Genomic DNA, 27,170 nt, shown 5'->3' with positions numbered 1-27,170 from the left:
GAAAATCAAAAAAGTTCAGTACTGTCAGTCTAAATCCTTATGAATCTCACAGTATGAAATGTTTACAGCTAGGGAGCTTACAGTATATCTTGATCAGTTACATTCATCAGTTAAAAGCCCTCATTTTTAACAGCACCTATTAGCACAATGTCCTTTCCTATTAAAAAACAGAATGTGTGATGCATTAACGCAGGAAAAGCACAAAGTAATGTTACAGTTTTTTGCAGGGGTGTTTCTCTGAGACTCGTTCTAGGGAGTGCATCCATGTAAGGGATAATGTACAGTGAGCGGGTCATTATTGCGAAATGAACCCTGACAAGGTGATGCAGGACCCTGATGTGAAGCGGAGGAGTCTTAATTAACCCTTGGATATACTGGTTATAGACGGTGTGCTTGTGTTTGTGTATTATTATATGGTGATACTTCAGGTAATGAACTTAATCAGTTTCATGTCAGACTTAAACTAAAGACTGTCTCATCCATTGCTTGGCCAAATCGGGCTTTAAGTAGCAGTAGTATCACATCACAACTGACTTTTTTCCACATTTATCTACAAGAGCTTTTCAAATTTAAGGTTAACTGTTGAGCAATTGCGCTCTGTGCCAACACGAAAAAGCCTCCTCAAAGGGGCAGGTACTGTCAGTTCCTGAAAGAATGCCAAACTTTGTAGCTTCCCTTTGCCATTTACCCGTGTTGTTCTATGACAATGATGCAGCAGTGGAAAAAAAGGTTGACAACATGATATTTCAATCTGGGGCTTCTCGCTTGATTAAACTGAAATGGATAAAGCCCTAATTGCAGAGCATCTTGTTAGCATGAAGCTCACAAGCACTTTGTATCCAGTAGCCAGATGTGTCCATTTTTAATAAAACTGCCAAGTCCTCTTTTAAATGAAATAAACAAGAGTAGAAAGAAAACTTACACAGAAAATGTCTATGTCTGGTACTCCAAACAATATACTCTAAAATCTTGTCTCAATGAAATAAGACTTTTGACCATCTCAGATTTTCTGTAATTCATTCCCTTTGTGGCCCACTCATCCAGTTTAGTTTCCAGAGCTAGGGCGATAATGAGACTTTGGCTTGTCTCTTCATACAAGAACATTCATTAACACTCAGATGAGTATTAGCAACAGAAAACCATTCCCCTCCTCTCTTCTCACCTCCCCTTCAGTTAGAGATTTTTCCTTTTTTTTTGGCAGCCATTAGTCAAGCTTGTGTTTTCTTATCTCATCTCAAATTGTTGATGTCCTTGTTGTCACCTTCAATCTGACAAACTTCACAGCTGCTCTCTAGCTTTCTTTCACTTTTTCCTCTCTTTCATTCAAGCATAGTCTGTCTTAACGCCTCTCTTTTGATTCATTTCTCTCTCTGTGTACTCCAACTACAACTCTCACCCATTCTCCGTTCCCTGCCAAATGCCATCATTCGCTCCTACTCGTATACAACATCAAACAGAATCCATTTCCCCAAGCAGAGCAGGACTAGCCCCTGTGAGCTGCTCTTGATCTCTGTCCGAGCATCTCTGTTTGACAGCTTACAAATGAGCCTGACCCGCTGTAAACAGGACACACACACAAACACAGATTCCCTACGCAACCGCAATTGCAGCGCGGTTGTAGCCTCTGTCATGAAACAAGACCTTTGCTGGCCTCTCCGCTTTCAGACACATCGACCGCGTCTGTGCAGATGTGATGCCCTGCACACTGATGTCTCATTTCTGACTGTCTGACCTCTCACCTTGTGGTGTCACCTTTGACCCCCAGAGCAGTGAGGAGGGAAGTCTATAAAATTTGCAGAAATTCAAATGGAAGGATGCTCTCAATTATTACATCTGCATGCACATCCAGGAGTCTGTGCACCTTACTGTAAACACACTGTATTGTGCACATGTGTATACACACACACACACACACACCGCCTCCCTGCAGTTATCAGATCAAGAGAGCATTTACCCTCTTCAGTGTAACTCTACAGTGTAACCCTCAATGTAATTCAATCCTCCAACATGCGTTTTCTTGTCATAGCACTGCAGCATTAGTATCACTGGAGATGTACTTTAACTGCGACATTGGCCCAACGCGCCTCCTGACATTAGGTTCACTCAGATGCCTGAACAGCTCCCAGCGCGCTCCTACAGTTTTGCCGTAGATGAAAAATTCATAGGGAACCCTGGTAAAAATCCCAAAGCAGCTTGATCCCATAAATATTTATCTGTCCGTTAACTATTTTGTTTGCCATGGAGGAGAAAAAGAGGACTACAGGGGGAAAAAGGTCACAACCCCAAATAAAACTAGTTTTTTTCTAGGTGAGTGACAAAAACTGAAAAACCGAAACAGTGTATCAGCTCTCCAAACAAAACAGAACAAATTTAAAGTATGATTGTCAAACTATAGCTCATACTTAAATGTTTCTATTATGGGTCAGTGATTCTTGAGAACTGAGACAAAACATAAACATATGAGTTTCCCATGAGAAAGTTTTATTTTGGATTATATCTCAACTTTTCTGATTTTATATAATTACATGTTAAAGAAACACTTTGTGCTTTACATAGTTTAATTATTTCCACTTTGCTTAAAAAGTGTTAAAATTTACATATATCTAGACATTTCGATACTGGGTAATAGACACATCTTTAGAAATGGATAACTTTTAGTCTATCACTGCTTCTTGAGAACTGGGACAAAACATTTGAAAAAATATTATATTATAGCTGATTATTTCCAAATATTGATTATATATTTTTAAATGGCAAGGTTTTGGCTACCAAACCATGTTTTGGAACAACCTCCCACTTGGAAAATTTTGTTTATAGTAAATAACACAGTTTTTAGATCAACCCTCAGTTTTTGTGCAACATCAATTACCAAAAAATGTGTGATTAACATAGATTTTAGCAGAAATGTTTCCACCAAAACCATGGTTCCTATTTTTAAATTACCCATACCCGACTTAAAATGAATACGATTTGTGTCATTTTTGTGCAACTTTCACAGCTGAGGCTGACAGAAATGCAATTACTTTTGCAGGTATTTAGTCATAAACATAAAAGTATTGGAGAAATTGAAATTTTGACCTGATGATGAGCTGGAGGAAAAGTCGGAGGATTGCAGTCTATCCAATAGTTGTTGAGGTATTTCTATCTGGACCAGTGTCAGCTCGACTGACCAACCATCCATACAGCCATGATGCCAGCATGCCTAAAAAGATATGGAAAAACTATAGGAACTGTGGGTTCTTCCATCAACTTCCTGCTTTATCAAGTTGAGTAATCGGGTATGAAGGACCTCGGGTCAGGGACATGACCAAAGACCCAAAGCAGCAGGTCCAATGTTGGGGGGGCGAGGGGATCATGTTAAAGCTCTGAGACCGTGACACAAAATATGTGGTCTGTTGAAAGGAAAATTGACCTTCAGCCGGTGTTATGTTTGACAGAACCCTGGCACAGCACTGCTCATCATTCATCTAACGCCATACTGTGATGCGTGCAGGTGGAAGAATCAGGCGGAGTTTGGGGGGCTTTTCAGTGGCAGCACACAGAGATTTGTGATGATAGAAGGGACCATAATGGGAGCAGCTACAGGGACTTTTCTAGAGAAAAACTTCTGATTGTAGTGCTGATTCTGATAATAAAAATACAACAACAAAACTAACATCGGATGGCTTCAGAACAAGAGAATGGAATTCCATAATTTTTCAAGCCAAAAGCCCAGACTTGAATCTTCTTGGGAATCTGTGCGATGAATTAAAATAGCTGCTCACAGATGCTCCCTAAATCTGCAAGGAATAATCAGTAAATATATGACAGAATGCAGATCTGCTTGGCAGACATGCAATTTGTAATCCCATTCCCATCTTATGTTTTTGGATTTTGTTTTCAGTATGTCATTATGAGTTGTTCGTGTGTGTGTTTGTGTGTGTGTCTGTGGAGACTGATGAATTTCACAAAGGGTTGGGGTGATATGATAATCTGTACCCTGAAGTCATCAAAGCGAGTCAACCAGTAGAGAATTTGAAAATCGATCAATTATCAAAATCAAACAACTTGCGGGTCTTTATGGAAATTGTGGTAACCAATGTATTTTGCAATAATTTGACGAAATACCTTGATTTTTAGGGTATTCAATTTACTGTATTGACTAAAACTCAAAAATTTCAATTGTTTAACATTGAATTTTCTAAAAACTATATTGTTTCATATTTATTTCTCTTTTTAAGTAAAATTTCATATACTGTGATAGAAGATTTTATCCAACTCTAAATACGTTACATTCTGAAGGGCATTTTTTAATACTCAATCTCTGTTTAAAAATAAAAATTTTAAAAATTGCAGTCTCATCTTATTATCTACTATCATTTTTAAAGCACTTTGAGTTTTGACAAGCTATTCTGCATTATACACATTCTTGGTTTCACAGCGTCATACTGAGAACACAGAAATAATTACATCACAAAAACCTTGAGTTCAATTAACAGAAGTACTGAAGACAACAGTTACAAGGATTTCCCCGACAGCAGCTGTTGGTCATATTCGGCGGATACAAGGAATCTGTATTCACCAACACACCAATCTATTCCATGGAGTTGATTTCAGGGCTTCATGCAGATAATGAATGGTGTTATTTACTGAAGGGAGGCCACTGTGGAGCAGAGAGAGAAGAGATGGCTGAGAGGCAAGCAGATGTGTGTTTGCGTGTGTGTGTGCAGAGCAGTGGCCCTGAGCTAAACTAGTCTGTCCTGCTTCTGCTAGGCAGGCTCCCTCACACACACACACACACACACGCACAGAAAGAGTACTCCTCGACATAACACCTCCCAGGCACAAACAATTGAACACACACATGCACGCAATCACACTCCTACGCAGCATCTGTCCTCTGCTGGCTGAAGCAGCCCATGAGGTGCTGTAGTGATGAGCGGTTCCAGCAGCGATTTGGCTAAACTGACAGTACCAAAAAAACAAAATGTGTATGTTGGTGCATGTGTGTGTGTGTGTGTATGTGTGTGCTGTGCATACAATCTGCAGCTGGATGAACTGTATGTGTCCATATCTACATATGTTGTTGTTGTCCTTGTTCTTGTGTGTGTGTGTGTGTGTGTGTGTGTGTGTGTGTGTGTGTGTGTGTGTGTGTGTGATATGGCAGCCTTTTGGCTTTGGGGCTGACAGGTGAAGCAGTGGAGCCCCTGAGCAGGTGTTGTCTAGTGTTACAACAGGAGCGGAGGACACAGAGCTGTACAGTAGAGCTATTTAGCTCTGTTTGCTGCACTGTTCAAACTGACAGGTAGCAGACTGCCAACTTGTCAGTGTGCACATGTGTACATGCACCACAGCCACCATTATACAGCAGCTACACTCTCGTTTGATTCAGTGGTTAGACTGAGCATGTTGGTTTGTGTAAAATACAGTGTTTGGGAGCAGTTTGGGTGTGTATTCATGTTGCTTTAAATGTGTGGGTGTGTGGATTTTTATAAAATTAAAAAGACACAGTGCTTGTATGCTTTTTATTCATTTATTTTGAATGAGAACATGTTCCTTTTATATTTGAGTGGATGTAATTTACTGTATGTTTTTGAACTTGTGACCTCCATTCAAAAGGACATTCTGTAATCTGGAACAAGGAACAAAACCTAGTATATAGCTAGACCGTGTATGGCCAATGTGTGAAATTGTGGCCAATTTGTTACAAGGATAGTCAGTGTTAGTGTTAATTATGTGAATTCCTGGATATTAAATGTTCATCTGCAATTAGTGGTCCCAGTAATATTTGTTGTCAAAGTGTACCGAAGTAGCGTCACATGACATGGTTAAGCTACATTTGAGTAAAAAAGGTTATAAATGCAGTTGCAAGAACAATACTTTCCACTCATATCTTGGGATGTTTGATTAGAAAGAGAGCTTATTTTAATTCTAATGACTATACTAATTATCTGACAACAGAACTTCGGAAATAGAGTTGCAACTGAGATGTGGGGAATTCTAAATAGATGATTAGTGGGTGCTGTATACAATATTCTTACCAAAGCTGAAGGCAATGAAGAATTGCTACAAAACATATAATAACAAATGGAATGGAGATCTTGGTACAGCAGATGCAAAAGAAAAATGGAAGGAATGTTTACAATTCACATATAAAATTACCACTAATGACAATTACATCTAATTCAGTATAAATTAATGACAAGAATACACTATAGTGGAGATAAAATTCACAAGTTTGACACCAGCTCCTTTGATAGATGTTTAAAATGTGGCACACAGAGTGACTCCCTCATACATTCCTCTTGGTATTGTGTGAAAATTAGAAAGACTTGGGAGAAAACTGAAAGATGGATTTCAAGAACTTGTAACTGTAAAGTTGCATTTTCAACAGTGATTTGTCTCTTTCAAAATGCTGGGAAAATAAGATACCAAACTGAATGGCAAATTCATTTTTTCATCATTAGTGTACTAGAAGCTAATATTGCAACACAGGAACAATAGGGAAGCGCCTACACTTCAAAAATGGAAAACATTAATGAAATATTGCTTGAGTTTTGGAAAGACAATGTGGGAGGACAGCAACGAAGAGAAACAATTTCACAAGATATGGAGCTCAATTTATGAAGCTCTGTAGATTGAGTGCAGCTGCAAAATCACCCAGCATCCATAAATTTAAAAGGAACCCTGTGTATCATCTATTTTTGTTCAGTTTTGTCGTGTGTGTGTGCGAGTGAGAGAGAGAAAGAGAGAGAGAAAGAGAGAGAGAGAGAGAGAGAGAGAGAGAGAGAGAGAGAGAGAGAGAGAGAAGTGTGTATGTTTGAGTGGGTGGGGATGCAATATTACCTGTGATATGATGTTACTTGTTACTCAAACAAACAGGTCAAATCATGAAATTTGATTTCTTGAAGAAATGATGATGATGTAACATGTTGAAATATTGAATGTATTGTGTTTAGACCCTTACTCACTCAAAAAAAGAAAAACTACTGACTAACCAACAATCAAAAATGTTACAGATTAATTTTCTGTCAGTAGACTAATCGATTAATCAACTAATTATTGCAGCTCTAATTTGGTTTGTGAAAAAGAGCTGACATCCTTCTATCCCATCCTGGCTGGCTTTGTACTTCACTTCCTGTTTAGAATAATGGGTTTTATAGAGCAGCCGTGGTGTTATTACATCTAATACGTAAGCATATTACGAGCAAAGAAAGAGTATTATTCCTGTGTGCGCAAACCCCCCTTTTCAGAAGACTATAAGTCCTTATGCAAAAGTGTCAAATAGATATTTCTTGTTGACCTTGTGTTGCGCTCATAGTGACTGTCATGTCTGTAGCAGTCCCTGACATCAGCGGGGATAATAACTGTTCTCTCTTACAGTCAAAAATAGGGGAGGAAATGAGTGATGAATTATATTTCTGACCAAGTACCCTGGATATGAACAGCCACCATCGAGCTCTGTGGACATATCAGGTACTCTGGTATTTTTAGAAGCCTCATATACCTCCCTTCACCAGCCAGACCTGTCTGATTGCAGTAAAGCTGCCAATTTCCCTCTCTGAGTTTCACTCTGTCTAAATTATCCATGATTTTTTTTAAACCTCTGTCTTCATCTTCAACCACTGTCTCTGTCCATTTGCGTCTGACTTTTTCCGTCATTGTCATTCCTCACATCTTTGTCTTCCTCCTTCCCTCTCTACTTCCTATCCCCCCCTGCCATTTGTATCTGAATGCATCACCTCTGCTGTCCCTCCCTCTCGTATTTTCAAATCTCCAACCACTCCTCCGCTTGTCTACTCCCTCCCTCCCTACCTGTTTTGTCTCCCAAAGTCATCCTAATTAGTGTTTAAAGCTCCTGCTCCCCCACAGCAAGGTCGTCTGTGCCCGTAAGCCACCACTGCCTTGTCTTTTCCGTGCCAACTCTAATGAAAGAGCTCTATCTGCTGCCATCAATGCTTGTGTGTGTGTGTAAGAGAGAGGGAGGAGGGAGGGGGGGACCACTCACACATCATTAACAGCATTACCTCAATTACACAGTCTGACAATGAGAACTAGCTGCAAACGATGGGCAGTGAGTGAAAGGAGGGAAGGAGGGGGGAGAAATTGACAGAGGAGGTAAAGAGAGGGAAAGGGAGCGAGGTCTCACTCAGCATAAATGAAGAAAAACTCAGGAGCAAAATTGTAACCGTTTTATTCACCCGTCAAGAAAATGTAAAAGAGCTACTGTACACAAAACCAATTTCTTGACTGCACCGAATTCAATCCTCTATTTCTGTTTAAGAAACATATTCATTCATATTCAACACAGGTTTGATTGAATACACGTTGACACATCACTATGACAGAGAGATAGCAGCGCATGGAAGTGAATATTCGTGTTTTTGTGAGGGGCCCTGATGCAATCATACCGGCCTAATATTTTTTTCTCTGGTCCTCTATCTCTTTGCATGACAGTGCTTTCCCCCTGCCTCTGCAACAATGGTAACTAGATTTGACTCTTGTCATGATTTCCGCCCCTCGTTCCTCTTCCATGGCTGCTTCCTTTCTTTTTTTTTCTTTTTGGGAAAAAAAAGGAACTGATGCCTGTCCTTTATTTATCACAAAATTTCCTCTGGGAACAAGAAACAAAACAACAAAGGTCGGATGAAAAAGACACGAAAGGGGACATGATGGAGGTGGAGAAGATGCTGGCGGAGGGAGAAATAGTTCAAATCAATATCATGAATCTACAGGGATTTGAAATGGTGCCCAGGGACAGTTTAGGAGCAGCACATCCGCCGCCGATTGTGTGTCTCACCCAAGGGGCAAGGCCAGTCAGGGCTGCTCGACCACAGTGCTCAACAGATCAATAGTCCTGCATTTTGTGTGTATGTGTGTGTGTGTCTGTGTGTGTGTGTGTGTGTGTGTGCGCGCGCATCTGCGCACTATCTGCCCACAAGCCCAACATTCATTGACAGAGAGGGCCAGGTGAAGTGTGCAAACAAGGAGGTTGTTATGGGAGTGGGGGGGTGAATAAATGCTGCAATAAAGGTCCTGAGGCTGTTGTAAAAATTTACGTCCTTTTCTGGTTTTTATTTTATTTTATTTTTTCCTTTCTGGAAAACTGCTTGCTTGGAAATACTGTAGCATTCAGTAAAAAAAAGTTAAAATAATAATTAAGGTTTTCATTAAATCAAACTGCTGGTTATACTATATGATCTGTATTATTTCCTGCAAAAGTCATTCAATGTATTTATATTAAGTAATTATCTCTCTATACTGTATAGTAGTTCTCAGTGTTAGTGGTAGAGTCCACCATTACTGTGCTGGAATCACGGAATTGTCCCCACACATTCAATGGGTTAGGATGCATGAAATCCAGCGTTACTGTTTGTAATTTCATCTGAGTGATATCAGCCTCACTATTGTTCAGTCTCTGAATGCCGTAGCAGATCTGTATAATATTTTTGATTCCGAGGTTAGCACGGACAATGATTGTTAATCAAATATGAGTTTAAAAAATAAGAATACATAATTTTTTGCTTTTAAGGTCAGCGGATCAGTTTTAAATGTTGCAGGGAGTAATGGCACAAGAAAAAAGAAGGAGCAACCATACTCTTCTACAGTGCATGTACAATTGAACAATGTAATGTGAATGAACAACTAAGTACTTTAAAAGATATTTAAATACAGTTCATACATAATATGTAAACTTAGTTTTATTGGGGTTGTCCTAGTTAAAACTGAAAACCTGAGTATCAGCTATGATTAGTTTGCTGTTAGAGAGGTGTCGGTAACTTTGATGACTTTTTAGAGCATAGTTTGAGACATATCTGTACCCGACTGCAATATATTGTGAAGTGTTCATGATATGGGACAGACCTGAGTGTCTAATTAATATTTAATGTTACATTTTTGTGGTGAGCCACAAGCGTGAGAAGCATGCAGTGTGATAAACCCACTGTGTTGTAACTGCAGCCAACAAGCTATGTCACAGATGTGCTGTAGGTTACGAAGTGATGTTATCAAAGAAGTTACTCAATGGTATTACAACACCACTCATAATCTAAAAGCACATACTTAGCCTTTTGGTGGTAGGTTTTTAACAGCTTTTTACAGTTTGCTAGCTCAACAGTCAATGGCTTTTTTGTGTCATACTGTCAGGCTCAAACTGTGTCATCTGTATGTCAATGATATTCATGCACAATTTGCTAACATTTAAATGCACATGAAATAAAAAGTAAAATATGGTATAAAGACATCATATTGATATTGAACATAGACCATTTCAAAAGCCAATCTAAATAGATGTAGCAAAAAATACACATTATGAACTCAGCATGACTTTAAACGATACCTAAATGTGCATTTTGTGCACACTGCACAATTCACTCTACGTCTCAAAGGCAGAGGCAATACTGTATGTTCTTATGCATATCTATTCTTTCAGAACTCTGGCAATTAGCATACTGTACTGCAGGCAACAGCTGGTGCTCTATACTTGAGTGCATTATCTGTAAGCTAGGGAACAAACACATGTACTCTGTTGTTGTTTTGCAAGTCAGAATCATTATTATTGCAAAACTAAAAAGGAATACAAAAACCAGGCAAGACAGCTGAGGGCGCAACAAGAGAAACCTTTTACATGTGCAGTTATTTCAATCAAAGTGATTCTATTTTTCTGTTATGTGAACTGGAAACAATTCATTGGCTACAGACCATCAACAATGTGGCAAAGGTCACTTCGTAATGTGGGCAATTATACTGTTATGTATCTTCAAGACATTACGCATGTCACTGGGTGACGGATGATTGTTTCCCTCTGTTTGTGTGTATTGTCTTATGGTGGAGACTATTTCCTATATGTGTATCAATTAAGTAAATAAGACTCATTTTCAGAAAATTCTGTTTCATGAAGGAGGTTTAAATAAGTCTGACCTAAGTTAGAGGGGTGGTCGTGCTAGTTTTCAGGCTGTGCACCTAAAATCTGAGCTCATATCTTTTGCAGTCTAAAGTATCTGCACAGTATTCTGATAAATGATAGTCTATTCTGATAGTGATTTTAATTGTACTGCAAAATAAAGATGGTAAGCAATTTTGACTCATGACTGTACTTGATTACAAGAAGAGAGCTGAAACAAACTGAGTGAACAGAGGAGTGCAATAAGCTTGATTCATCTCTATTTATATCAGACTCTGAACACACTGCTAACTTATAACATGCTGAAAAAAGCTCTTTTAATTTGTTAATAGCAGTGGTTTTATTTGTTTTATCTTTTGTCATTATTTTATTCTTCATATTATATGTTTAATATGTGCTTCTCTGCATCCACCAACATCTCAGTTTTGTCTTAACTTGTCAGTTTTCATAACTATAAATTGATGGGATATGTGCTTGATGTCTTGGGTACAAAGAGTATTTCAAAGTCATGATTGAGCAATTCTTACACCAAGCTTGAACTAGTCTGATCTGAACACTCATCCTGAGACACGGGGCAACACAAATGGCAGAGAAAAAATTATAGAAGCCAAAAGCCCAGTTAGTATAGTAGAAGAATTGCTTTTAAAAAAGGTGTCCCAAAAGAGTTATGATGAGACAACTCTGCAGGTGACCCTATTTGAGGTCTACACACTTGCCAACGAAGGGGAATACAAACAACACTGTGGTTGACAAGAGAGAGGAAAAAGGTGGCTTTGTGGGATGGTAGAGGGGTGAATGTACACTTCACCTTTACTTTGGTTAAGTCTCTCCTTTGTGTGTTTCTCATTTATGCTGACAGAAACTTGAAGGCTACAAAAGGAGAGGTACCTTATCCTCGTTTACAGAACTGGACTACAGAAGCAGTTTGGTTGACACAGATTTTTTTGTGTGTGCTCACTTGATTTTGGTCTGATTTTGGGGTAACTTTGGGTAATTTGTGACCCGTTGATTGGTCAGACTTATTGGCTCCCTGATGCAATGAACATCCATCAGTCATTTCAATCCATTGTCAAAGCGTTTGTTCTAGTCCCCAACTGTAGTACAATGGGTCTATTTCTTTATGGAGGTATAACACTGTGCAATGTAAAATGCTGTGAGCTAATATATTATCTATGTGATCTAATGTATTCCATCTGGTGATCATGTCACTTCAACCTTCCTTGTTATTCCATATTTTCTTTACTCAGTTGATATTCCTTATTATGAATCATAAATTAAGATACAAAATACTTTCAATCAACCGGTCAGTGCTTTATGCTGTGATATTATCTTTTTTTTTTTAACTTCTTCTATCTCTTGTCACTCATGCAGCTATTTCAAACAGATCCACTGACTATCATAAATTGCTGGAAGGTAACCATAAAGTGCTCCATTCATCTGCTGGTTGGTTGCAACGGTGAACGAGAGAGGCACTTGCCTGGTGAATTTCCCCCTTTGGTTCATTTATCCGAATAGTACAGAATGCCTTCAGGCAAATTTGATGACTCATCCATTTAAAATGATTTTTTGATGCTTTTCCTCTCTCTTCCACTTAAAGAAATATCCTCTCTGATATTGACCTTAAATACTCGCTTTCAGTGAAAACTCCATTTGAATGTAATTTAAATGTTAAGTAATGTGGTGCAGTACATCAGGGCAAGTTGATCTAAATTTATCTCAAGCAAAAAGAAAATCTGTTGACAGATTTATGATTGTGAATAGCAAATATACATTTATTTTTCTTCAGGCAGCTAGTACATTAGTGAAGACATAGTCAGGCAATTTTAGTGGTGGGGTCACTCTGTTTTTACAGATGTTTGCAGAGTCCAGTCTTGAACATGTCCAGTGAACTTTTTTTGTCTAAAACCATTGTCACAGAAAAAGGGGAGGATATAGCTTCTGCATTTATATTTCCTACTTTGCTATATACATCCTTATTCACATTTTTGTAACCCTTCCATCCATTCTGTTTCTGTCTCTGCCTGGTGCTCTATTCTCTTGTCATTTTTTCCTCTCTGTCATAGTTACGCTTACTTTACTGTCATTAATCACTCGTTGCTTTAAATAAAATCAAAAAGATTTGTGAAGATGTAAGACTGCATTGGAAGTAGATGTCAAAGGAAAATTCAGTCATGGAGAAACAAGACTAAGAGTCTGCAGCTACACCATCAGCTCTGTGAGGCTGTATTAAGGCACAGCGTGCTGTGAGCCAAATGCTAATGTTAAAGACAATGCTAATGTGCAGCAGGTACAATGTTTGCCATCTTAGTTCAGTGTGTTAGCATGCTAACATTTGCTAAGTAGCCATTGGAGTTACAGGTATTTGGTCGTATATCAAAGTACTGGACAAATAAAAATTTTTACCTAAACAACATTGCATCTTTGGAGCAGTGGCGCTAGCATGGCTAAGAATGAGATTGGATATCTCCAGCCAATTTAGCCAAGTGTAATCCCAGGAGAGTTTACCCATTCGTCAAACTGAGCCTGTTTATCATTCACTTCCTATAGTTACCCCACATACAGACACACATGATTGCTTCCTGTACTGCTAGTGTTACCTGGCACCCAAAGTCCAAAAGTCCCAGAGCAGCCCTCACATTAATGTAGTTATGGCTAGCCTGCTGACAACAACTTCAGCATAGGATTCAGACCAGAATAGGCTATGTTGTAAGAGATTGGTCCAACTGTCTCCCTCCTAAAGCCTTCCTTACTGTCTTCAGGACCCCTTAAATATACAGATATTGAAATCAATTCAGAGTATTGTAGACAATATTTCAATACAGATGGCTCATCTCTGTGAGCATAGAAGCCTGTTTAGCCTTTGGTGAGTTAGCATCAATATCAGTCATTAGGTCTTTGTTGACACTAGGCTTTAAAATAACTTTTACTTTTAAAAGGTGGAGTTGACAAAATGTGATTGTCTTTTTCTCATGTCTCATTGCAGCTAAAAGATCCATTTCCTTTTACTCTTGGCCGATGAGCAGCACCATTGGACTAATGAGGGGCTGTGCATCTTGCTCAAGGGCATTCTAAATGTTGCAGGAAATCTTATTTGGCCCTGCTATGGAAAAACAGCAACAACAAAGATCTTCTATTGGTAACAGTTGACAGTATGTGGTGTAATTGCTGATAATGGTTGCTGATAGACCAACGCCAAAGGCTAGGCCTCAGGAAACGCACTCTAGATTGTGGGATGAACAGAGACTGTCACTCACTGTTCACTGTCTGTGGCCATATAAGGCACCATGCACACACACGTGTCAGTGCCTATATAAACCATTAACCCCAGCCCTTCCATATACCACCGTATAATTACATTCTACCGGTAATCTGTGTCTGTAAATACAGGAAATAACCCTCAACTGCCATCATAATCACTCACTGTGCAATATCAGACAAAAAGGTCACTAAAAATGATATGGGTCGTGATGAAGAAATCACACACACGTAGAGAGCATTGTCACTGCTCTTCGGGCGATATGTGACAAGGCAACGAGGTCTTGACCTTCTCACCACACACTGATGCTTCAATTATTAGACCATAAGGCCTCAGGGTACAAATTTTCAGACAGTGTTTTTAACCCTGATTCATTCCCTTGATTCAGCTTAACATAAGGTCTATATTGATGAGCCAGGGTCAATTTAATATTAAGGGTCAAACACAGGAAAGATTTAGCATGTAATAACTTAGAAAAAAATGTTTCAAATGATATATTGTGTATTGTGTGATGGCCTGAAGGCAGTCTTTCATGGTGAATAATACTCAACCTATACTAAACTTATTGTGGGTATGCTGCAATACTGAGGGTAATATGAGTCCCAATATATGAGCGAAGACGATTTGAGCCATGCTAGCAGTCTAATGACTTTGGTGATCTCCTGAGTTTCCTTCAAGCACCGACATGAGGTTGACATTGCAAAATATCTCAACAACTCAGTTGTCATCAAAGTTGGTACAGATATTTAAGATCACCACAGGATGAAACTTAATGACATTGTTGAGTAATGCAACTTTGAGGATCTCTAGAAAACTCATGGGATCATCCATATTATTACAACCTAATCATTGGGTCAAATGTTCACCTTTTCCAATATATTGCTTGCAAAACTAATGACATTCCAATCATCTGCTACAACTATGCCTGCTAGAACCATTACTTGTGCACATATGTTGCACAACTTTTTTTACAATGCACAAGTCAAGCCATGTATATAGCATAAGTATTGTTATGTTTATAATGTATACATTATAGTATAGATTGAATGCCATTTATTGGACTTCTTATTTTGTTGTAGTTATTACTCTTAGTTCTTATCTGTTCTTATCAGCCTCAGTTGTATGTTATATTTAGTGGTAATTCGCAAATGTTAGCATGCTAACACAAAGTGAGAAGGCAGCCATGGTGAGCAGTATACCTACTAAACATCAGAATGTTAACATCTTCACTGTGAGCATGTTAATATGCTGATTTTAAGATTTTGCTTATTGCCCACAGTAAATGTATTTACATTCTTTCATTTACTTTATGATACAAGTGATGATGGGAAATGTTGTCTTGTCACTAAATAGCAGACTATTCAAAGCAACTTCCATATTTATGTCATTTTATTCACTGTGACAGATAGCAGTGATCACTGCAAGTAGAGGGCTTGAAGACAGAGTGGAGATGATGTTGTTTTTGCAGTCCATTCCACTTCCATTCCGTGATAATGATTCAAGGCCCAGATAAGCAATAATGATTCTAAATGATCTCCTGAAGGCATATTATATTGCAATAAGTTTTAAAATATCTATTGAACTTGTATAACAGTCATTTAAGCCACAAGCTGACATTCCAAGTAGAGATACAGTTATTACACACGAGTTTCTTTCATTTGAGCCCTTTTGTGTTTCCCTTTGAGCTAAATTACCTGCTTTTTGAGAGTAACCCACATAATAATAGGCGAAGAGGGTCATAATCACAGCAGAGAGTAACTGGGTAGAGCTGGGTTCAATAGCGTTTAATCATTTTTGACATAATCTTGATTAAAATACAATTTCTAACATTGTTATTTTCTTTGTGTTGCTTTGTGGTCCTTTGAAATTCAAACTGCTTTCACAAATTATGGCTGTGTAAGGGAAAATTCTCTGGCATAGATAAACACAGTAGGTGGAAATACCTCAGCAGAAGTTTAAAATCATGAAAAAGCAAGGAAAAATGTCAGTCTCAAAAATGGCTCTGATTTAGAACAATGTAAACAGGAAACTTATGGGATGAGCGTGCTGGGAATACAGTCAGACAACTTGGTGTTTGAAGTGAATACTTATGAAAGAACTGGTTTGTTGGACTTAATATGTAGTGTTTACTGAGCAGAAATGGAAAAACAGGGCTGCATCTTCTTGAACAGAGCCAAGAATGGCTAGCATTGCAAGCACAAAGCCCAAGGATATGAAGTGATGTTGGTTGGCGTGTGTTTCACTGTGTGTGCGTGAGACAAGGGGGGGCTTCTGTTCCGAGATTGAAATCCACTTGGAAAGTTTGACTGTTTGCCTTAGCCTGCCTTACTTGCCAGATGGCCGTGGTTTGTGGTCTGGGACTGCTGTGGCACAGTCCATAAGGCAGCCGTCTCTCAAACCCATGTAAGAATCCCCGTGTGTGGAGTTGTTTTTTGTCTTCTGCAAATTCTCATTGTCTGTAACAGGCTCTGTTGTCTCACTGCCTGAATAATAGAGAAGATACACAATGAGGGCAGAATGTTGGTGGTGGGGTTGGGGTAATTGATTCTAGTAATGTGGTTAATATCAACTCTTAGATCTCTGCAGGGTCTCTGCCAGGTGGAAGCGTGGAACAAGGTCATGTTGAATTGAAGCTCCATCTCTTTCCCTTAATGCTCCAAGCAAAGCCAAACAAGAATTAAGACCATGTTGGACAATCTGCCTTGATTATGTACAAGTATATGGTGATTCAATTGGCTAAGCTTATGATACAAAGGTGAGCAAGACTTTGAAGGTACAGTAATTAAAGATGTGTCTGGTGGACAGTAGAACTCAATATCAATATGACATCAACACCAAGGTTAAAGTTAACAAGGTATTATCATCTAAACATTTGTAGTGTGTAGTTTCATTTTTTAATATTTGGGTCAAATGATAGTCTGTTTCATGTTAGCAAGCTTGCTGAATCAAACTACATTGGAATAATGTGTCTTCACAGCAATCTGACAGGCTTGCAATCAACAGTAAGTCCTGCATTAGTCGTCAATTGCATAGTACGCAAAGGCCTCCAGTCACAACTTTTGTGTGCCACTACAATACATAGTTTGGTAAGTTGCAGGTTTATCACACTGTGATTTCATTATGAGGCCTTTTTCAAGAGGAAAGTTAGCAAGACAGTGCTTTAGTGGGCAACAACAATGCACATGATAAAAAGGGAGACAATACAAGCAATTCATCAAGCACCTGCGAAAAAACATAATAGATTTGTGGATATGATGATAGCGATTTCTATGTCCGCTGTCAATTTACAGTTATCTGAAGTATGTTTTAAAAAGTCATACAGTGCTTGCTTGGCTAATAGCTAACAAGGAACAGGCTAACAATGCATATAATTGTTTAGCCAAATCAACCATACATCTTTAAATTTGGCAAAGTCTTGTAGACTTTTTGGATGAGACTTACCAGCCTACAAACCAACCAGCCCATCCTACAGAGAGTTAATACCTCATCCATTTTTTATTTTGTAAAAAAATTAAAAGTTAAGTAGACCTTTAAGTATAAAACAGTAAAAAAAAAAAGTGTTGAAAAGAAGTATCACAAGGAACCAGTAGGCTATTGGTACAGCCCAGCCTTAGTCATTGTCTTCAGTATCTAAATGTCTCCCCATAGTTTGCTGATTGGTCCCACTGCAGGGCCATTAATTCTCAGATTCTATCACATGTATTCAATGAATGTTCTAATGAAGGAGAATTACATTTTAAAACCTTTTCTATTTGTTGTTTTAGCAAAAAAAAAATTCTCAGCCTGGCTCACAGGCAATCAATGTTGATCTTAACTGCTGAGCAAAATATTACATAACCTTCATGCCAAAATATGGTAAAGGATTCAGTGCTGTTTTTTTACATTCTGCATCAACTGATGTAAACTCACATGGAAAGTTGTGAAAGGGAGAAAACCACAGATTACGTTTCACCTCATGGAGCAGGGAAATAATTGTTATTGACTTCCTGGTTAGTCGTTACTCTTTCATTTTGCCTCTTTTACCTGCCTCTTTCCCTCTCCTTCTGTCCTTTATTCAGCTGTGTGTTTACCTCCATTTTGTATTCTAAGCTGACCTTTACTTTACTTTTTATTTTTCATCTTTTCCTCTCTGTCTGTCCACATTCTCTCCTCCCCCACCTACTACCATCCATATCTTCCCTTGTCATATTCACCCATCCTTTCTCTATCCATCCAACCCTTACTCCCTCCCATGTGGACAGGATGCTCTGACCTGTATTTGTCTGGCATGGATGGGTCCCAGGTTTGGTTTAAATGCCCCAATTATCCTTGTGAATTATGATGTCCTGCTCTGGGCTATGTTGCTCCGGCTCTGTGCCTCTCATATGAAAGCTGGCACGGCACAACAGAGCCATTTACAAAGGCTAGATTAAGGGCATGTTCAAATGAGCAGTTCTCCCCATGCACCAGGCCATGGAAAGCTGAAGGTTGGTATGGAAAACTGGCCACATGGAAATACTATGACCTGCTCTGATGTATCCCTGTTGTACCGCATACAACATCCTTCTTTTGGGGTTTTTTGTGGGTATCAAAATCAAAATTAACCCTTTCATTTTGGCACCAGGTGGGGACATTAAACAAGGTCTCGATACTGAATAAATATATAATGCCACATGTTTTTTCAGTGTATTTTAAATATTTATTTTGCTGTGTTTGAGTAACTAAACCACACACAATAGAGTTGAGATAAATTCAAAGAGTTATTGAGCAAAGGGCCTAACAAGAAAGGTACTGCTGTTGTTGTCTATTTAGTGTAGCTTTCACAATTTCTTGTCTTTCAGATGCATTTTTTATCTGCATCTTAAATCTGGACTTAAAGCCAGTGTGCAAAATTTTAATATATTGGTTGAGGTGGCAGTATTACGTGCTATAATCAGACAAAAAATATCTGCACATGGTGCCTCTAACTTGGAGAGAATTAATACACCAAAAGGGTTCATCATTTGCCTTGATTTGATAGATCATAGTAAAGGCCAACTGCAAACATGAGGAGAGAGTAGGGCTGAACAATAAACTGTTGAACTATAACTAACATCATTGACAGTATCTCAACAAGTTGTAATAAGTGAGAGTTAAAATTGTTGACTCTTGATTTAATTCACTACAGAGACAACTGTCATTGAAGAAGAAGCAGCAGCTGTGTCTTCATGCTGTTTAACAAAGGACCAACAGCATGGTGACATTGTTCTAAACAATTTAGGTGATTGCCTTACATCAATTTCAGACAGGTAGCAAGTGTAAATGACAGCTGGTGAAATTGTCTGAGTCTCTCTGTCAAATCACAATACCATGTAAACAATGCCAATGGAAAGTCAATTAAGCTCCTTTGTTGTGGTAGACACACAAATATGACCTGGAGAAGTGACGGTGTTCAGATGACATCAATATAAAGGTCACAAAATGTCCATATTTGGAGGTGGCACACTGGGTGGATGGCTACATAGATAGATTGCAAAAGGTGGACTTAGTGGACTTAGCTGCAGGAGACTGCTGTTCACTTCACGCTTCCAACCACAACTGTCAGGTTTCCAACCGCAAGTCGGGACAGTTTTTTACAAACCATAACTACGATTGTTGTGGTGTTTACTGTTGCTGTGACAACAAAGGTTGCCTAATTTAGGGAAGTAGTAACTTTAACCCACACATGTTTCAAGTGATCATTTTAACCCAAATCATGATCTTTTCCTAACCCTAATCAAGGGGGTGTCTAAACCTAACCAGACCTTAACCACAGCGTTGTCACACCATAAAACATAATTATTTTTTAACAATGATTTGTAACAGTTTTGGAAAGCACAGACAAATGCAACCTGATCTCACAGAAATACGTGAAATAACCACGAACCCACGAAACCATGAATTTTAACATATTACGTGCCACCACCATGTAATGTGGTGCTGAGAGGTTGTGGTCATTTAACGTATTTCTGTGAGGGATCATAAATCTGATACAAAAACATTATTAGTTTGTCATTATTAAAATATTAAATTATTACCATATGTGGACATTTATGCAGCTGCTATCAATAAAAATAGTATCAATTAATGTCAAGTATACCCCTAATGTAATATCTGAATAAATGTGGGATAATTTGGGTAATTTTCAATAGAAAAAATGCATTAATAAATAATGCAACTGCATTATTTTACCAGTTTCAATTGAGATAGAAACAAGATAAGTTTGTGATTATGCTTGGTACACTGATTGGTACATACTTATCTTGTGAGCAAGAGGGTCCCCAGTAGTGATCTAAACAAGAATGCAGTTTCATGTGCCTTAGACCTACCTATTATTACCAACAACTGTATTTAGTCCTATCCATCAAATAGTGCAGCAACATCTAGCAGCCCCTCTTTGTCACTTAATTCTGTGCCTAAAAGAATATTCATTGTGTAGCGTGAAACATTTGGTATTGTAATAAAAACAGTCCAATACCCGAGGTGGGCTTACATGTGGAGCACTCGTACTGCTCTCCCAGTTGGAAAGTACAGAACACATTCAGCTCACACTTGGATGAGCCCTAACCCTCCCATCTTTTTGAAGCAACTGTGTAATCCAGCCTCCATGGTTATATTCCTCATTTTTACCACCAGTGTAATCCTACATTACAACTGAACCCACTAAACCTCGGGTGACATAGAGTATGTTCCACACTCTGAAAGGTAGTCTAATCATCCAGCTCTTTTTCTTCACCCTATAATTGATCATATCGCATGTGGCCTTGATTAAACACCCACTCGCACTTCAGAATTAATCATGCATTGCATGAACTTAGCATTAATCACGGTATAACCCCCGCTCCATCTCCATTCCTCAGTCGGACTGTAATGGGATATTCATCTCTTTAACAATTAATAACATCGGCATGGGGGCTCCTGCACACTAGCCCTATTCTCTCTGTTCCCACAGTGTTATTTTAAGCTGGTCACGGGCGATGATTGAGGGGTCGCAACAAGAGCTTAAATGGGATTTATTAACGTAGATGCCAGAGGTGAAGAGAGAAAAGAAGAACAGAAGAAACAGTGGGGTGACTGTGTGATTAGAAGAAGTAGGGAGAAGGAAATAAGGGAGTGGGGAGAGCAAGAAAGAGCGAGGACTGAAAGGTGATAGAGCCATTGGCATGTTTTCACACGTGTGCCTGCTGGAGAGGCATCAATCTTCTTTATCTCTTTTAGATTTTTTATATCTCGGTGTTTTTCTCTCTGTAATAACCCCCTGCCACCTACCAGGTGATTCATCTGAAACACTCCGCGGCAGAGCTCCTATGGGGTTCATAGAATACCTGCCACTACGATCCATAACAGTACATAACGACACACACGCACAAAGGAATAAGAGAGCTGGAAAATAGATTATTATGCTCTTCTGAAAGCGTCACTTGACCGTAACAAAATGAGGGTAGCCTATCATACAGTGACACTGCTGTAGAGCATAAAAAGCACCAAAGAGATGATTGAAGAATCATCTTATCATCATATAGCAGCTGCTACCTAAAGCGTATTCTTCAGTGTTGAGGTCACATAGGTCACATGCATCTGATGAGGTAATGATAGATAGCCCTGTAGCTTTTCAACTTCTCATTTTCACAGACTCTGACCTATAAGTGACAATGAAAAAGTATTTATTTACTCATTCTGTGGTCAGACAGAATCTCTGCTGTATAAAAATGAAAATAGTAAAAAAAAAAAGTTAAAAAACAACACAGTGAGCAAAAATAACCTAGAAATTAACTTTGTTAATACAAGTCTAGGATAAAGTTAAAAGTGACTTAAGTGTCAATTAGGTCAAAGTGTAATCTGTGAATGTTGAATTCATAAGCAAAAAAATACATATATGCTCAGTTCAATTTCAGGTTTGCACTGCCACAATCGTTAGTGGTCAACTGCATATGTAATGTTATTGTGATTGGGGATATACCAATTGGTGTTGGCACCAATACTGACCTTATTAAGCAGATCAGGCATTGGTTATTAGGTGACCAATCCAGATTAAATACAGTTTCTTGATCAATTAAATTCTAAAATTCTGTGTTTCCTCTGTTTCATTCAGTTGAAGTGTTCAGTTAGCATCACAGCTGTCCCTTTCTTACCTTACATACAGTAACATTGATCCCCATGAGTTCCACAATTTTAAATTTGAGAAAATATACTGGTATCGGACTGCTACTTGGTTATCAGTTAAAGTCCTAAGTTGAAGTATTGGTTTTGGGGGGAAAAAAGTTGGATTGCACCTGTAACTGAAACAGTTCACTGATTTATGAGTCTACTTGCACCACTGTTACACCATATTTTAGCACACCACAGATAAACATTTCAGTGGTTTTATCTCAGGAATAAAGCAATAGCTAAACACACTGTACCTCAGTAGAAGACATCTGTTTGGTCACACTCCAGTTGTTCTCAGTCAGGTGTTCCTCCTCTTCTTTATCCAGTGTTGCTGTGTCTTAACAGTTTCTACTTTGCTACACTGTGGATCACACACTGGGCAACAAAAGTAAAAGAGAATTATATAAAATAAGCAAATAAAACTCAAAATTAAATATAATATTTTCAAACTAACTTCTTTCATTCCATGCTTTCTGAATTCTCAGTCAGGTCACCTAATGATGACATAGTTAAAGGGACTGTGTGAATTGAATCTTGGGAAATGTAGGCAAACCTAAACATACTCACATCCTGTAGTTAGCACTTGTGGCCACAGTGGCCGCAGTTCAACAAGTTGCTATTTTAGAATACACAGCACTGTGCAAATGTTTTAGGCACTTTAGATGTTTAGATTCTTACCCATAATACAACACAATCAGGGAGACCCCTGATTGGTCTAAAATTTAATCTGCAGAATGACAATGACCCCAAATATATGACCAGAGTCAGAAATAACTATTTTGATAGACAAGAAGAGCAGGGAATCCTGCAAGAGATGATATAGCTCCCCTGCAGAGCCCTCATTTCAACATCATTGAGTCGGTCTGGGATTACATGAAGAGACATGAACTTGCAACAGAGGAACTGTGAAGAACTGCTTGGAACAGTATTACCTTGAAAAACTGTGTGCAAGTGTACCAAGGAGAATTGGCACTATTTATTTATTTGATTCAGTTTTTTTACTCTTTACTGCAGTTTGTATGAAGTTAATTGATAAATGAAAATTTATAGCATTATTTTTTAAGCATCTTCTTGACTTTTAGTGCCTGAAACTTTTATATATATATATATATATACATATATATTTTTAAATGTTATTGTTTATTCAACAGGGATGATAAACAATACATTTATTGCACCAAATGAAACTAATTCCCATCTGTAGTCCATGGGCAAAGGCTGCCACTGCAGGCTGATGTAATAAAAGATTTCACAATGGCAATAGATTGTGGTGAATTAAAATGTTACACCTTGGAAACAAACACGATAACATAAGTATTGCAATCAGGATAAAACAGACACACAACACACACACACGCAATTTTCCCAATTTGAGAGTATGCTACCAGTAATCTTAACATAAATAACAATTTTCCAAACAGACACGTAGTATTAATGCTTGCCAACATAATCAGTGTACCTCAGCCCAGTGACTGCAGGGCTGAATATCCCTCAGCCATTTTTTCAAACTTGCACTTTATCTGATGACAGCAGGGGCCAAGAAATATTTAAAATGTGTTTCATAAACTAAATAACTCATATTTCCTTGAACTTCCCATCCATTTACATATTTGTGGTAAATTTTGCAAATGTCATTTATCTAAATACACACACATCTGTCCGTATGAGCATCGCCATGCACTAATGATGTGAGACAAATTTAAAACAAAGGCATTCATCTGCTGAAAACCAAATCCCACTAGGTCAGTCTTACAAATTTCACATAACAGTTTTAAAATTGTTTCAGAAGTATGGTACAAATGCCATGAAATTTTTAGTACTAAAAGTAAGAGGATGTTCTTTCACCTTCAACATCTATAGTCAAATGTGGATATGTGGATACATATAATAATTTTGGCTAATAAACACAATGGCATCCCCCCTCCTGCTTTTGGGAGCACTTCTCACCTGCTCCCAGCTGTGGATGAATACTCTGGCGTGTCTGGTGTGGCACCTGATGCCAAAAACAGGATGTTTCTTGGCGAGTACAGACAATGTGATAGAACATCAAAGGATGCCAGGTTCTTTGAAGCTCCTTGGCAACGGTCAACCAGTCCAGATGTGCTGCACAGTGCCCCCAGTGGACATGTAGTGAAACCAAAGGGACAGATGTTTTGCCCCCTGCTGCTGGGTAGAGATGCAGATCCAGGGCAATTGAGCACATGTGGTTTTATTTTAAAAACACAATGACCAGTAACAAACTGAGATAATACAACCAATACTGTAAATGCATTTCCACCCACCAGTTTTTATGCGCTTTTTTAATGTGTGCATGAAAACACCTGACCGGAAATGCCAGAGAAAAAAAACTGTTAAAATATTGCAAAAACAGTTTTTATGCTTGGCTGAGATTGAAAAGTTGGTGTAGTTGGTGTGTAAAGAAAATGCAAAGTACAAACACTCCACTGAAGATACAAAAACAAAAACATCAGATCGGTACAGATGAGAGATGCCTGATGAGATGGACTGATGGGGAGGCTGTAATGTTCCTCAAATTAATACATGAAACATCTTGTTTTCCCAAGTTGTTTTCCCAAGTTGTTTTCTATCATTTGAGGTTTGACTGGTGCTCTTTTAATTATGTCATCTCGCTGCACCCTCTTCTTCTGCAGTGGTTTAAAGAATTAGCACCACCAACTGCTTATCTTGATGAGCCTGTCTCCTAATATTCACATAACAGTAGTGGATGGAAACGCATGTTAATTCACATTTTCTTTTGCTGATTTTCTGGAAATACTTAAAATTTGTGCTACTTGGCTGGATGGAAATTTGGCTTGTGATAATGTGTTTTTTCTCTTTTATTGATCCCTATAATGCGAGGACAAAAGCACTCTTGGGACTTGTGAGGATTCAGCATTTTGCTCAAGGACAGTTCAGTAAGGTGAATAATCAGGCTGCTCACTTGTGTCTATGCTTTACTCCCTTCAGAAATAACTATAGTGGTGAACATGTGAACTTTTATTTGTCCCTTTTTTTTACAAAATGAAACTGTCATGACACATGTGGACAACAGCATAAAAGATCCAATCCTGAGCTGAACAGGCCTGAAACTGAATAGAGGTAGAAATATAGTTATATAGTTACAGACTAAGAAAGAGATGAATTAGTGTTCACTTGAGAATGACATTGAAGGAAACTGAACAGTTGTACACAGTAAATTGAACAAATCTACTCTGTCTGCCCAACAGGCAGGAACAATGAAAGAAACACCCACCTGCTGAAATTATTGAGCTTTTTTTGTTCAACTTTGTGGAAGTCAATACCACTTCACATTACTCCTTGTTGTGTCTCAACATAGTTGTTTTCTGCCATTCATTCTTTTGCACAATGAAAAACAGCTTCCTCGGAACTAAAAGTTGTCTGAGCTCAATAATACATAACACCAAACATAAAAATGTAACTCAGCTGTGTCACAGTTTGTGTATTATTGTGTTTTTAATGGGCCTCACACTGAGTGCTCTCATCTCATTGCGCACATTATTTAACACTCTGCTTACTGCCAATGATCTGATACTCCCAGAAAGAAATTTAATGTTCACAAGGTAAAATACCTCATGACATGTTAAAATATTGTCCAGTACCAATTCAGGGTCCAATACAAATCAGTTTAAACTTTAATTTCCACATTTAGTATGCTATAATAGGCTTAAAAGGACGTCTAATTTCATATGTGGCCAAGAAATTTACTCATCTTTTGCACCCTATGAAATCTTTGTAGCCATCATAATCCATTGCGCCAAGGCATTTGGGCCATTATTATCAACTTATAAAGTCAAGACATACTGCTACCTGACTGCAAAAACGTGATAAATATGTGTATAAAATGAAGAAAGCAAGGCATTAACTCCACTTGCTTTGCTGTAAGAAGCCACAGCATGTTTTCATCACATGGTGTTACCAATTAAGAGGAGTTAACATGGATATACAGATTCTACAATTAACCTGGTACACTATTTGCTAGTTAGATCAGAACTCATGCTGTAAATTTCAACTTCCACTTTATCATCCCCAGAGGCAGGTAAAACAGAGAACACAGGCTTGAACATAAGATACATAAAATATATCATTAAAATATGTAAAACATATCCTATAGCCCACCACACAACCACACACAGAATACAATGTATATTGAGTGAATTTATAAAACATGAAACCAGTACAGCTGGGTTGCTGTGCATGTGACAATAAAAGCTCTTAAATCTCTTGAATCTTGAACATTCGGCTAACGTCATTCAAACCAATCAATGGTTAAAATATTATCACCAACCCTACCCACCACTTGTTAAACAGAAGACTCATCATCAGCTGCCTCATCATGAGAAATTAACAGTTTGATGACAGATAAAATTATTTCTTGACCAGTTAGTGCCATTAGTACTCTGAAGCTCAAACTCTCCATACAGAGGAACTGTTGAAACTGCTAAAATGTGACACATATCAGGAAGTTTAACACCAAGGAACTATGTGAGGCAACCTGCTCCTGATACCTGTCAAGAGATTAACCAAACCAAGTAATAACATAAAAGGTAATTACTCACTCTACAATGGAAATGTCGAAGGGTGTCATGAGTTTTCCACATACCCCAAACCAATTGAGTGTCCGTAGGCAGGTAAATTCGGCTATACTTGATACACTGTTTAACCTTTTGGCCAGACTCTAAGGAGGTGGACCACAAAAATAATGCTAAGTATTTTTCACCTCAGCTACTGGGTCAGTGTCATTAATTCACTGTAGTCACTTTACACTGTAAATTTGCATGTCAATACAAATAAAAAAGCTTCAGAAACTGGGGTGCTGAGGCCAATTAAAAATAGCATTACGTGTTCACATTAGCATTACTTACTTGT

General features: G+C 38.3%; 1 long non-coding RNA gene across 2 annotated transcripts in view; it reads right to left on the bottom strand.

Moving 5' to 3' along the window:
* Positions 1–24,821, bottom strand: part of LOC121890421 — a 113,406-nt gene extending 88,585 nt beyond the window's left edge. The window contains exons 1-2 of one of the 2 annotated variants that reach the window (XR_006093782.1): positions 24,231–24,821; positions 22,538–22,658 (exon numbers count right to left, since the gene is read on the bottom strand). This is a non-coding gene — a long non-coding RNA (uncharacterized LOC121890421). Of the gene's footprint in view, positions 1–22,537; positions 22,659–22,737; positions 22,798–24,230 lie in introns of those variants that run through there. The other variant, XR_006093781.1, reaches the window with a different exon arrangement.
* Positions 24,822–27,170: the final 2,349 nt, after the last annotated feature.

The sequence above is a fragment of the Thunnus maccoyii genome, chromosome 23 (assembly GCF_910596095.1).
Source record: "Thunnus maccoyii chromosome 23, fThuMac1.1, whole genome shotgun sequence".
Classification (NCBI taxonomy): domain Eukaryota; kingdom Metazoa; phylum Chordata; class Actinopteri; order Scombriformes; family Scombridae; genus Thunnus; species Thunnus maccoyii.
The sequence above is the reverse complement of the archived record's forward strand: the minus strand, read 5'-3'. Positions and strand labels throughout refer to the sequence as shown.